General features: G+C 43.2%; 1 non-coding gene across 1 annotated transcript; it reads right to left on the bottom strand.

Moving 5' to 3' along the window:
• Positions 1 to 865: 865 nt before the first annotated feature.
• TRNAC-ACA (transfer RNA cysteine (anticodon ACA)) lies at positions 866 to 937 on the bottom strand. The gene has a single exon. It is a non-coding gene; the product is annotated as a tRNA-Cys (tRNA).
• Between the last annotated feature and the right edge of the window lie 11613 nt (positions 938 to 12550).

The following is a 12550-nucleotide window of genomic DNA, read 5'->3' as shown; positions in this document are numbered from 1 at the left end:
CCTCTTAGACAACACATGCCTCACCAAGTACTTTCTGCTCACCCCAATTCAACCTATCCTTCAAGGCTCACATCAACACACCTCCTCCACCGCCTCTCCACAGTTACAGAGCTGCAGCTAAAGACCTAATGTGGGTGCAGAGGTTGAACCAGTGGGGCATTTCCAAAACTGGTTGCCAAGGCAGAAGAGCCAAGGGTGGGAGAGCAGCGAGCAGCTGACGGGAATAAAGCACAGAGAGAAGTGGACTCTGGCATTTGGACCATAAAAGACTTAGATTGCTTCTACAGTGGGGGCTGGTAGAAGCCACAGAGGCAGGACCTGTCTTATACAGCTGGCCTTCTGGAATTATGAGTTCACCATGTACAGATTCAACCAACCACAGATCCGGAAAGTTTCAAAAAAACAAACGTCTCCTACTGGCAACTCTTTGCATAGCATTTATATTGCATCTGTAACTAGCCACATAGTGTGCTTGCGTGCCAAGTCACATCAGTCATGTCCAACTCTTTGTGACCCTATGGACTGTAGCCCACCAGGCTCCTCTGTCCATGGGATTTTTCAGGGAAGAATACTGGGATGCCATGCCTTCCTCCAGGGGATCGCACTGACTCAGAGAGAGAAACTGTGTCTGTCTCTTGCATCTCCTGCATTGGTAGGCGGGTTCTTTACTACTAGCTCCACCTGGGAAGCCCCGTTCACGTAGCATTTACATACTATTAAATCGGGGAGTGAGTGAGTGAGTGAAATCACTCAGTCGTGTCCAACTCTGCAACTCCATGGACTGTAGCCTACCAGGCTCCTCTGTCCATGGGATTTTCCAGGCAATAGTCCTAGAGTGGCTTGCCATTTCCTTCTCCAGGGGATCTTCCCAACCCAGGGATCGAACCCGGGTCTCCTGCATTGTAGACAGACGCTTTACCGTCTGAGCCAGCAGGGAAGTCCTGATGGCAATGGCACCCCACTCCAGCACTCTTGCCTGTAAAATCCCATGGACGGAGGAGCCTGGTAGGCTGCAGTCCATGGGGTCGCTACCAGCCGGACACAACAGAGCAAATTCACTTTCACTTTTCACTTTATGCATTGGAGAACCCACTCCAGTGTTCTTGCCTGGAGAATCCCAGGGACGGGGGAGCCTGGTGGGCTGCCGTCTATGGGGTCACACAGAGTCGGACATGACTGACGCGACTTAGCAGCAGCAGCAGCAGTTAAATATTATAAGTAATTAAATATTAAATATTAAAAGTAATTATAATTAATTATAATTATATTAAATATTATTAAATATTTAAATATTATAAGTAATCTAGAAATGGTATAAATTATATGGGAGGCTGTGCCTAGACTATATGCAAATACTATGCCACTTTATGTAAGAGACTGGAGCACCTGCTTGGTTCCTGGAACAAACAACCCCCATGGATACTGAAAAATGACTATACAATGAGAAATCCAAAGAAACTTAGACTAGGTTAAAGAATTGTTCTTTAAGCAATCAGTCCAAAGAAGAACGCAGGCAATTCTATTCTGATCAATGGTGCTCTAAACACCACTGAAGGTGGTGACTAACACCCTATGGAATGAAAGCTACCTGGGGCCAGAATTCATACTGGTTTGGTGATGTTGTGAAATTGCTCAACCTCCTGAAGCTTCAGCTTCCTCATCTGTTAACAAAAACAGTAGTGGCCCCTCCTCACCCCCACTCATGGGGTCATTGTGAGGATTCGGCGAACTGATGTCTGGTAAGGTATTCGGCACAGTGCTGAACACAGAAGAGATTACTAAATCAATGATAGTATTGCTGCAAACATTAATTGAGGAAGTGAAAGGAAGATCAGAGAAGAATAGCCCTGACTAAGTAGAGTATTTTGCCAGGAGTAAAACCCTAGTCTCTGGACTGCAAAGCCAGTGTTCTACAAACCTCTTCATTCTGGCTTAGGCATCTGATATCAAATAAAAGGATTATATGTTACTGCAGAAAAGTAGCCACTGTACCAGTCAAACCCTGAGAAGGCCTTGGAGGAAGGTGAATGATGGAAGAGTCTCCCCAGGGAACCTTCTGAGTTCCTCTGAAGCCTCCTCCTGGGACAACTCCTAGAAAGGTCACTGGCTGCAGCCAGAGCCGAGCGCCACAACCACAAGGAGCAGGTCTGAACTAACAGTTCCCCAAGCCACCCTGAGCCTTTGGGGCCCATTGGCAGTCCCTGCAGCAAAGCATGAACCCCTGTGGTTGTGTGCGTGCTAAGTCGCTTCAGTCATGTCTGGCTCTTTGTGACCCTATGGACTGTAGCCTGCCAGGCTCCTCTGTGGTTAGCTGGGCGCTAACTCATATTTGCATTTAAAGCTCTAAATGGAGCCACAGTACTTTTCCCCCCGACTTCTGGGGTTATGGGTTGGACAGGTGTGGTTCGCCTTGAGGCAGTGGGGTGGGTGAACCTACTGGGGAAGGGACTCCATTTGCATGTAAAGGGGGAAGAAGCCCTGGCCTGGAAGGTAAAACTCTCCCCAGGCCCTTCAGGTGCTTTCACAGCCCAGCCTTCCCTTTGCCCTCTAAGCCTCCCCTGAGCCCACAGCCTACTTCCCAACTTCAGCTGAAGCCCGTGGCCTGGCAAGCGTCACAGCACTGGACCCACAGGGCTGAGAGTGGTCACACTTTCCACAAGGCCATGTCTCATACATAGGAAACACAGCCTAGGTTTTTCTCGGGGCACAGGCCCATCTCTCAGCTGTGTCTTTGAACTTCAGACTCTCCGGAGTCTTCCTTCCGGCTCAGAAGGGGTGCGGAAGCCTGAGGGGTATCATGACTGTCTTCTCCCCACTCTCCCCAGCCTCTTACCAAGTGCAGCATCCAGCAGCTGCAGGGGCAGGCGCCTCCCCGGCCAAGTGCTCCCACTCTCTGCCTCACAGGCCGGCGCCTCCTGCTGTGGGCTGTACTGTGGCTGCAGGGTCTACAGAGAGCTGAGAAACTGGGGAGATAAGGGGACACAGCCACCCCGGGTACCCAGAAGAGCCTGCCCTGCCTCCCCCTCAGCCCCACACACCCTTTGCCACTGCGAAGTCATTTTACTCAACATGAAAGGACTATCTCTGACCTCATGGTCTTTAATAATTCTGTGAGCCACGAGGTTTGTGGGCGGAACAGCCTCAGGGCAAATGCAAATAGGAGGAACTCAGGAGTGGGATTGCTGTTGTTTGTCCAAGCCCCCTTGGGTGAGGTGACCCTGAGGACCTCCCCAACAAAGGCTGCCAAGGAGGTTCATGGATTATGGGAAATTCCCTTTGCCTTCCCAGCTGCGAAAATAGGACAGAGACTCCCAGGAGAGGCTGGAATGCAATCAGAAGAAAAGTCTTGGGAGGAAGCAGCTGATCTTCTGCCCTCAACTTAGGCCTCTCCGGTAGCCTCTCTCACAGCCCTCCCACCCACGGATATTGCTCCCCTCCCACCCTCCCCCATCCTGGATGTGATTTTCTTATCAGTCATCCCCTAGCCCTGTCTCCCACGGGAAAGATGTCCTCTATCCCTGGAAACTTACTTCCTACTTGCTACTACCTGCATGCCTCAGCATCCGGGACAAGGAAGATTGCGATAGAAATACATGTGAGTGTGTGGTTCAAAGAACATCTCAACAGTCAAGCATCCTCACTCCACCATCAAAACAATGCCAGAGCAAGATTGTTTCACAGGGGAACTATAACAAACCTGTAAAGAGAGGATAATTCCAATGCTACTTAAAATATACAGACATAAAACATAAAGAAACACTTCTAACTTTGTTTTATGAAGTGAATTTCAAGTTATTATAAAAATGATTAAGATTGCTCACAATAAAAGAAAATCAGATCTTAATCTCTTACCAATAGTGTGGGGGAAATTCTAAATAAAAAATGTCACAGAGATGCCAATAGCAAATTAAACAAAATACGTAAGCACCAGTTAGAGTTTATTTCAGGGTGAATAAAGATGTACGTGAATCATAAAAGGATGATTCAATACTAGGAAATCCTTTTATATTAATATTAAATACAAGTTCTACATAGGAAAAACATATGGTCATTTCCTGACACTAAAAAGAAAATTCAATCCCTATGACTGGCTGGAAAAACAAACCAGTCAGTAAAATAAAAATTAATTTTTTCTTAGCATAATTACACACACACCAGCCCCAGAGTCAACATCTCTTTTGAAGGAAAAACACTAGAGGTATTCTCAGTAAATTCAGAAATGAGACAAGGATACTCAGTATTGCCACAACTAGTCAACAAGTTATCAGAAGTATTAGCAAATGCAATTAAAAGAAGCAATTAGAGGAGTAAGAGTTACAAATAAGGATATAAAACTATTTCTAGTTATGTTATCGTAACAAGAGACTCAATGAGGGAAATATCACAAACAATAGAATTCTGTTAAATTGGCAGGATATAGCATTAATATAAATTAAAAAGTAGTCTTCTTATATATAATCATTAACTAGTTAGAAAATATTTTGGAAGAGAAATCTCACAGCAGCAAAAATAAAATATTCAGAAATAAATTTAGCAAGAAGTGGTCAAAAGCCATACTAAAAATCTTTACTCCAATGTATCAGCTATCCAAAGACATTTTCAAACGGAACCGTGTGTGTGCGTGTACTTAGTCTTTCAGTCATGTCCTACTCTTTACATGGACGCAGCCTGCCAGGCTCCTCTGTCCATGGGGATTCTCCAGGCAAGAATACAGGAATGGGTTGCCATGCCCTTCTCCAGGGGATCTTCCCAACCCAGGGATCGAACCCAGGTCTCTTGCATTGCAGGCAGATTCTTTACTGTCTGAGCCACTAGGGAAACCCATGATACTGGAGCAGGTAGCCAGTCCCTTCTCCAGAGGATCTTCCCCAGTCAGGAATCAACTGGGGTCTCCTGCATTGCAGGCTGATTTTTCACAAGCTGAGCTCCCAGGGAAGCTCCAAATGAAAACTGAAAGAAAATACGGGTAAATTCATTTAACACCTAAAAGGAGAACACTTTTTAAACTGTGATCAAAATCTGGACTCAATAAAAACAACTGGTGAGGAATTTGACTACCTAAAGATTTTTTTTAAAGAGTCTTTTACATTTAAAAAATCATAAAGGTCAAAAGACAACTGACAAACTAGGAAAGAATATTTGAACTTATTTCACAACCAAATGATTCATTTCCTTAACATAAAGCATTTCTAGAAATCAATATGAAAAAGACCAAAATTCATGAACTGAAAGTTCTTAGAAAAAGAAATACAGTATCCCTTAAACATTTCAAAAGTTCACTCTACTCAGTAAAGAGAGAGATACATTAAGACTATACTGTGATACCATTTCTACCCCACCAAATTGGCAAAAATCAAAATTTTTTCAATATATTCTATTGGTAAGGCTGTGGGAAAACAAATAATGTCATTTATTATTGTTAGGACTAAAAAAATCATACAACTCCTTTGCAGGAGAATTGGTCCATAGCTATCAAGATCACAGTACTGTTTACCCTTTGGCCCAGGAATCCCACTTCTAGAAGTGAATTCTGAAGACCTAACTGCCTAAGTAGGGAATGGCATGTGCACAATGTTATTCGTCGAGGCATAATTCACTAGCAAAAGCAAACAATATCAGGTAACAATCCAAACATCCATCAGTAGTTTCCTGGCTGAATAAACTGACACCCAAGTCCCTTATCAAATAAACTATGGTGCTGCCACATAATGGAGAACTGGGCAACCATGGAAAGAGTAAGTACAATCTCAATGTACGGATGTGGAGTGATGGCGAGGAGACTTTGTTAAATGATAAAGTGTGGAGCCAGAGTGTTAGTGTGCAGCCTTTATGGAATGGGGCAAAGGGAGCAAGAGGATGAGTAAAAATTTGCCTGTATCTTTAATAAGAAACATTAAGAATTGATCAAAATTAATTTTAAAACTTGGTTACTATTAGGTAGTCAGAGAAGGTATAGGAAGAGGGGGAATTGGAATGGAAAAGAAACTTCTTGGAATATAGCTTTGAACTTCTAAGACATATGAGTGCTTTACATATTCAAATGATTCATATTATATACAAATTAAAAAGAAAAACTCCATAAAAATCAAAGAAAAAAAGAAACAATCTAATCAAATTTAAAATGAATAACACAATCACACAGAGAAAATAATCAACTCTGTTTAAAACTTAGCACTTTGTATCTGCTCACTGGAATATATTCTAGGATAAAAACATAGTATTATAGTCCTTCCACTGTATTATAATTTTGAAATAATGATGCAACAACAAAGTCATTACATTAATATTGTTAGAAGCCAGGTTTTTCAGTGTAAGAGAAAACAGAAGTATAAATTCAAATAATTAAGCAAAACCTGGAAGGTTGAATTTGAAAATTTGATCAATATAAAGCCACAAATTATATATATAATATATATTTTATATATATATATACATACAGGGGAGCCTGGTAGGCTATAGTCCATAGGGTCACAAATACATAACTGAAGCAACTTATACAACACACACACATATAAATATGAAATCTAGTGTGGCCCATTGAAAGAGCCCCAAAACAACGATATTTCAGGAGTAATGAGTATCCCTAGAGGCAGAATGCTTTCTAAAACCATTCTGCATCTGAGGGCTTCTAAGAGAAACAACTGACTCCAAGTTTGTATCAAGGAGTATACAAGACAAGCCCAGGACATCTCACTCTTTCAAAGATTAATGGAATCATGTCAAGAAGACCAGACCAATTTGCAGGGGCTAAAAATGGCCAAAGTTGGGCCCACTAGCGTGTGACAAAGAAAAATGGCTGCAAGAATATTTTAAAGGCCATAGATCCACAAATGATACTCCAAAAACAGAAAATTCTAAACAAAGCAAGCCTCATTTGTCACTATTGGAGATAGTTACCACACCAACTCCTTGTTCTAAAAATTGGCAATTCAAGTTGACAGGATTTATCCTGTCTTTCTGTTTGTAACTGTATTTAAGGATAACTAAATAGCCCAGTTGGCTTCCTAGGTGGTTCAGCAGTAAAGAAACCACCTGCAATTCAGGAGACTTGCAGGAGATGCAGGTTCAACCTCTGGTTGGAAAGATCCCCTAGAGAAAGAAATGGCTACCTACTCCAGTATGCTTGCCTGGAAATCCTCATGGACAAAGGAGCCTGGCAGGCTACATCCCATGGGTGTCCCAAAGAGTCAGACACGATTGAGCAACTAAACAATAATAACAAAAAATAGCCCAGTTGATGAGGGAAAGCACTTGTTTACAGAATAATTCTAGCTAATAAATAGAGAACAAATTTAGTCAACCCTAATGGAATAGTTGATTCAGTTAAGGATCTCTGATGGAAATGAAAACCATTAGGTGAAACGTGATGGCAAAGCAGATGTTCCAAAGTGCTAAGGCAGCCTCACAGATTGCTTTCTGGTCACACGGGAGAAAGCGCAACAGCTCAAGGGAGGGATTAAACTATCCCCACTTTTTTCCCAGTGACTAATCTAAACAACACTCAAACTTGAACAGCTAGACATATTGTGCAATCTAATAGGACCCAAAATTAAGTGTAGCTGCCATCCATGAAATATTCATTCCCAAAATGCTTGTTGTTGTTGTTCAGTCATGTCTGACTCTCTGTGACCCCATGGACTGCAGCCTGCAGGCCCCCCTGTCCTTCACCATCTCTCAGAGTTTGCTCAAATTCAAGTCCATTGAGTTGATGACACCACCCAACCATCTCATCCTCTGTCATCCCCTTCTCCCTCCCTCAATCTTTCCCAGCATCAGAGTCTTTTCCAGTGAGTCAGTTCTTTGCATCAGGTGGCCAAAGTATTAGAGCTTCAGCTTCATCATCAGTCCTTCAAATGAATATTCATGGTTGATTTCCTTTAGAATGGACTGGTCTGGTCTCCTTGCAGTCCAAGGGACTTCCAAGAGTCTTCTCAAACACCACAGTTCAAAAGCATCAATTCTTCAACACTCAGCCTTCTTTATGGTCCAACTCTCACATCCGTATATGACTATTGGGAAAAACAAATGTTTAACCTGAGTCTGAGCAGACTTCTAATTTATAGAAAACACAGTACAATGTATAGGTGAACAGGTTAAATTACCCCCAATTACAGAGCAGAGAAAAATGTAAAATGCAAATGTGGGGCAATTTCTTTAAGACAAAGGCAAGGAAAAAGAAGGAGGGAGAAGGACCATTTTAGAGTAAAACAAATTTAGGAGACATAACAGCCAAATGCAATTCATGGTCCTCAACTGACCCTTCAGTTGAACAAAGACATTTGGGGAACAGCTGTCAGAAATCAAATACAGATTGGGCATTAACTATATTAATAAACTAATTATATTAATAAACAGTTAACTGTGCATTATGACCTGAATTGTGTCCCCTGCCCCCCACAACAAATTCTTATGTTGAAGTCCTAATCCTCAGCACTTCAGAGTGTAACTATATTTGGTGTGCTGGGCTTAGTTACTCAGTCATGTCCAACTCTTTGCGACCTCATGGACTCTAGCTTGCCAGATTACTCTGTCCATGGAATTCTCCAGGCCAGAATACTGGAGTGGGTAGCCTTTTCCTTCTCCAGGGAATGTTTCCAACCCAGGTCTCCCGCATTGCAGGCAGATTCTTCACTGTCTGAGGCACTAGGGAAGCCCATGAATACTGGAGTGGGTAGCCTATTCCTTCTCCAGAGGATCTTCCTGACCCAGGAATCAAACCCAGGTTTCCTGCATTGCGGGCAGATTCTATACCAGCTGAGCCACCAGGGAAGATGAGGTCTTTAAAGAGCTGAGTTAGTTAAAATGAAGTCTGAAGTGTGTGTGAGTGCTCAGTCAAGTCCAACTCTTTGCAACCCCCTGGACTGTAGCCCAGCAGACTGCTCTGTCCATGGCATTGTCCAGGCAAGAATACTGGAGTGGGTTGCCATTTCCTCCTCCAAGGGATTGTCCCAAACCAGGTACCGAACCCAAGCCTCCTGCATTGGCCAGCAGATTCTCTGCCACTACACCATCTGGGAAACCCAGAAGTCTTTAGGGTGGGCCCTTATCCAATATGATTGCTGTTCTTAAAAATTTAGAAATTTAGAAAAAGAGACAGATACAGACAGAGGTACACCCGAGTGAGCACACAGTGAGAAGGTGGCTGTCTATAAGCCGAAGAGAGAAGCCTCAGCAGAAACCAAACCTACGGAAGCCCTAATTTTGGACTTCTGGCCTCCAGAGTTCTGAGAAAATTACCTTCTGTTGTTTTAGCCACCCAGCTCTGTAGTCACAGAGAATTGGGCATGACTGAAGCAACTAACACTTTCACTTTCATTTTCAGTGGTATTTTGCTATGGCAGTCCTGATAAACTAATACAGTGTAACAATGATATCGTGATCATGTAGAAAGTTTTTCAGACATCTGCAATTTTTAAGAGTGAAATGTATTAATGTCTATAATTTTTAAATCCTCATATAATGAAGAATGGGTGGCAAAATGTGGATTGTTGAATTTAGGTGATGGGAATATAGGTATTAATCATTATGTGTCTCCATCTTTCTGAATACAAAATTTATAGTAACAATTCGAAATTAAATGCCAGGAAATGTTCAAGTGCGGCTGGAAGAATCAAGGCACCAGACAGGATGTGCAGGTAGTTTGGGGGAACATGAAGATGAAGGGGTCCCCTTCCAAGGAGACCCCTGCCTGTTGTGGGAATCAACTCAGGGCCTCTATCTCTCAAGCCATCTGCACGTGAGACTGGGTGATTAGAATGCAAAAGCACATTGCATCAGAGAAATTGTCAATAGTGAGGCTGTGAGAAGAGAACTATTAAAAATGAATCTGGTTTAGCTGTAAAACATTACTAATTTCAGTCACTTACATGAACTACTAAACATTTAGGTATAAATACTGTTCAGCATAATAATAATTATGCATACAACTGAAAAATACAGTTGAAAATATATAATTAATTTTAAATGTCATAATAATTAAAGGAGCTTTTCAGTATTTAGCCAAATTCCTCATATTGGATAGGCAGATCCTCGTCTGAGCTGAGGCTGGTTGATTCTGTCATAACAAATCTAACAGCCCCAACACATCTCTTCATGTCAATCAATCAACAAATATTGAGCACTTACTTTGCAAAACTGCTGTGCTAGGCATTATGGCTGAAGAAGAAAAAGTTTACTCAAGAAATTTACAATCGAGTCAGGAAGCTTTATACCCACACAAAAATAATTTAATATATAAGGTAGGTAATGGGTTGCAAAGGACTTGTACACGTGAACAAAGGTGGGTTTATAGGATAAGCATTTGTGTCAGGTAGAATGTGAAAGAGGTGGTTGTGTGGATGTAGCGAGAATGCCTCATCTCAGAGCAAGGAGATAAATAAAATAAAAGTAAATGCAGAAGCAGTAACAGCCATTGGCAAGCAGCCAGTGCCTGGACAGAGTTGCAATGACAGTGTTGATCCACACACCCAGATTCTTGTGCTCCTAGGCAGCACTTCTAAAAGGAGATGGGACACCCCACATGTTTAGACACATGTTTCCAAATATATATTAGGAAAAACAAAACATTATAAATGTGGATGGTGTCGTGGCTCAAAGGAAGGTACAGTAGAAGTCTCAGTGAAGGAGGGACCTATTAATTCAGGAGTCCCTGCCTGGTCTTATGGAGTCAATACGTGTGGCCTGCTGCTGACGTCCAGCAGGTCAAGTGTAAACACGATGCCAGATGCTCCCATAACATGGTGAGGGAGACTGTGCCCCTGTGGGGCCAGAGGGCAGGAGCTCAAGTTAGATTTCTGCAGCTGTGTGATGGTCAATGATCAACAGCAGATCTCCAAGGAAAAAGTCCCCCATCTGTAGCCTCAGTCAATGTCAGCGGTGTAATTACCCCACCATGGTGATTTCAGCTACCAAGAAGATATCACACAATGTAAAGTTAGGGAAGAGCCCGATCGTCTCGTCCAAGCCAGTACAAGCCAGCTCCAGCGCTGGATTTTTGAGCCCAAAGCTTCTTGATTAAGGTTTATTTTTCAGTTAATTCCCTTTCTTCTAGGGAACTGGTTTCCTAATTAAGCATTTTCTAATTAATGTGCTCCCTTTTCATTTCTCAAAGCCCTGCCATGGCTGAAGCAGATCTTTAGTTCTTCTGGCTTTGGTGGGGGCTTCCAGTCTGATACAAGAGCTGGATGCTCACCTGGGGTTTGTCCACTTGAGAATGAGGGTAGGGGGAGACAGAAGCCCTGCTTTGGCAATCCTAGCCCAGTGCCCTGCATCACAGATACGGGTGCATGCAGATTCACGAAGCCTCCATAAATGGGAGCTGGGTGTTAGATCTCTCCAGAACCCATGCCTCTGGCACTTCCCTGATGGTCTAGTAGTTAAAATTCCATGCTCCCAATGCAGGGGGCCTGGGTTCCATCCCTGTGCAGGGGACTAGATCCCTCATGTCACAACTGAAGATCCGCATGCCACAATGAAGACCTGGTGCAGTTAAAGAAGAAGGAAAAAAAAGAAAAAACCACGTTCCTTGACTCCAACAGTGTCTGCTCTCTGCTCCTCTCCCCACATGCAAACCCCAAAACCTGCATTAGTGAGTAGGAGGGTAGAGTCAAATGAAAGAGGACAAAAAAGCTTTTTAATGTGAATATATACAATGTAAATAGAGCATTTACTAGGTGCCAGGCATTGTCTCAACTGCTTTATAAAGTAGCTACTATTAGTATCCCCATTTTGCAGATGAGGAAATGGGTTTTGGAGAAGCTAAGACGATTTGCCCAAGGTCACCTAGCAAATAAGAAGTAATATTTGGGGCTTCCCTGGTGGCTCCGTTTTAAAGAATCTGCCTGCCAATGCAGGGGACACAGGTTTGATTCCTGGCCCAGGAAGATCCCGCATGCTCCGGAGAGACTAAGCCCGTGCACCACAATTATTGATCCTGTGCTCTAAAGCCTGGGGGCCACAACTGCTCAAGCCCTCCCGCCCTAGAACCTGTGCTCAGCAACAAGAGAAGCCACCGAAATGAGACGCCTGCACAACACAGCCAGCAAGCAGCCCCCGATCACCGCAACCAGAGGACGGCCATGCAGCAGTGAAGACCCATCACAGCCAAATAAACAAGTAAAAAAAAAAAAAAAAATGAAGAGAAGAAGTAATATCTGGATTTGAACCCAACCAGGCTAAGCGCAAAGCCCAGGCTTCCGGTGACTCACGATCGACCATCTACCTCTGCTCTCCAAGATCTCTTGGGCGGCTGATGCTGACGAGGGCGCTGCCCTGTCCTCAAGATGCTTTCCAAAAACTCACGGGCTCCTTAAGAAAGCAAGACTAATGTAAGTGAAGTAATTAGAAAATCTTAGCAGACAGCATGTAATTAGCTATAATGTAATATCCCCACGGCTAAGAAAAGTGCTTCCTGGTAGAGGCCATGAGACCTCACCCCTGCCTCCAGAGCTATAATCACTCTTTTAAAAAATCAGAATGTGGGTCAGATGGGGCCTTCAGCCTGTAATCTGGTGCTGTAATTCTCTCTCCCAAGGAATCCCACCTGACCAAA

The sequence above is a fragment of the Ovis canadensis genome, chromosome 1 (assembly GCF_042477335.2).
Source record: "Ovis canadensis isolate MfBH-ARS-UI-01 breed Bighorn chromosome 1, ARS-UI_OviCan_v2, whole genome shotgun sequence".
In the NCBI taxonomy this organism is placed as follows: domain Eukaryota; kingdom Metazoa; phylum Chordata; class Mammalia; order Artiodactyla; family Bovidae; genus Ovis; species Ovis canadensis.
Note: the sequence above shows the minus strand (reverse complement) of the source record. Positions and strands in the feature narration are given on the sequence as shown.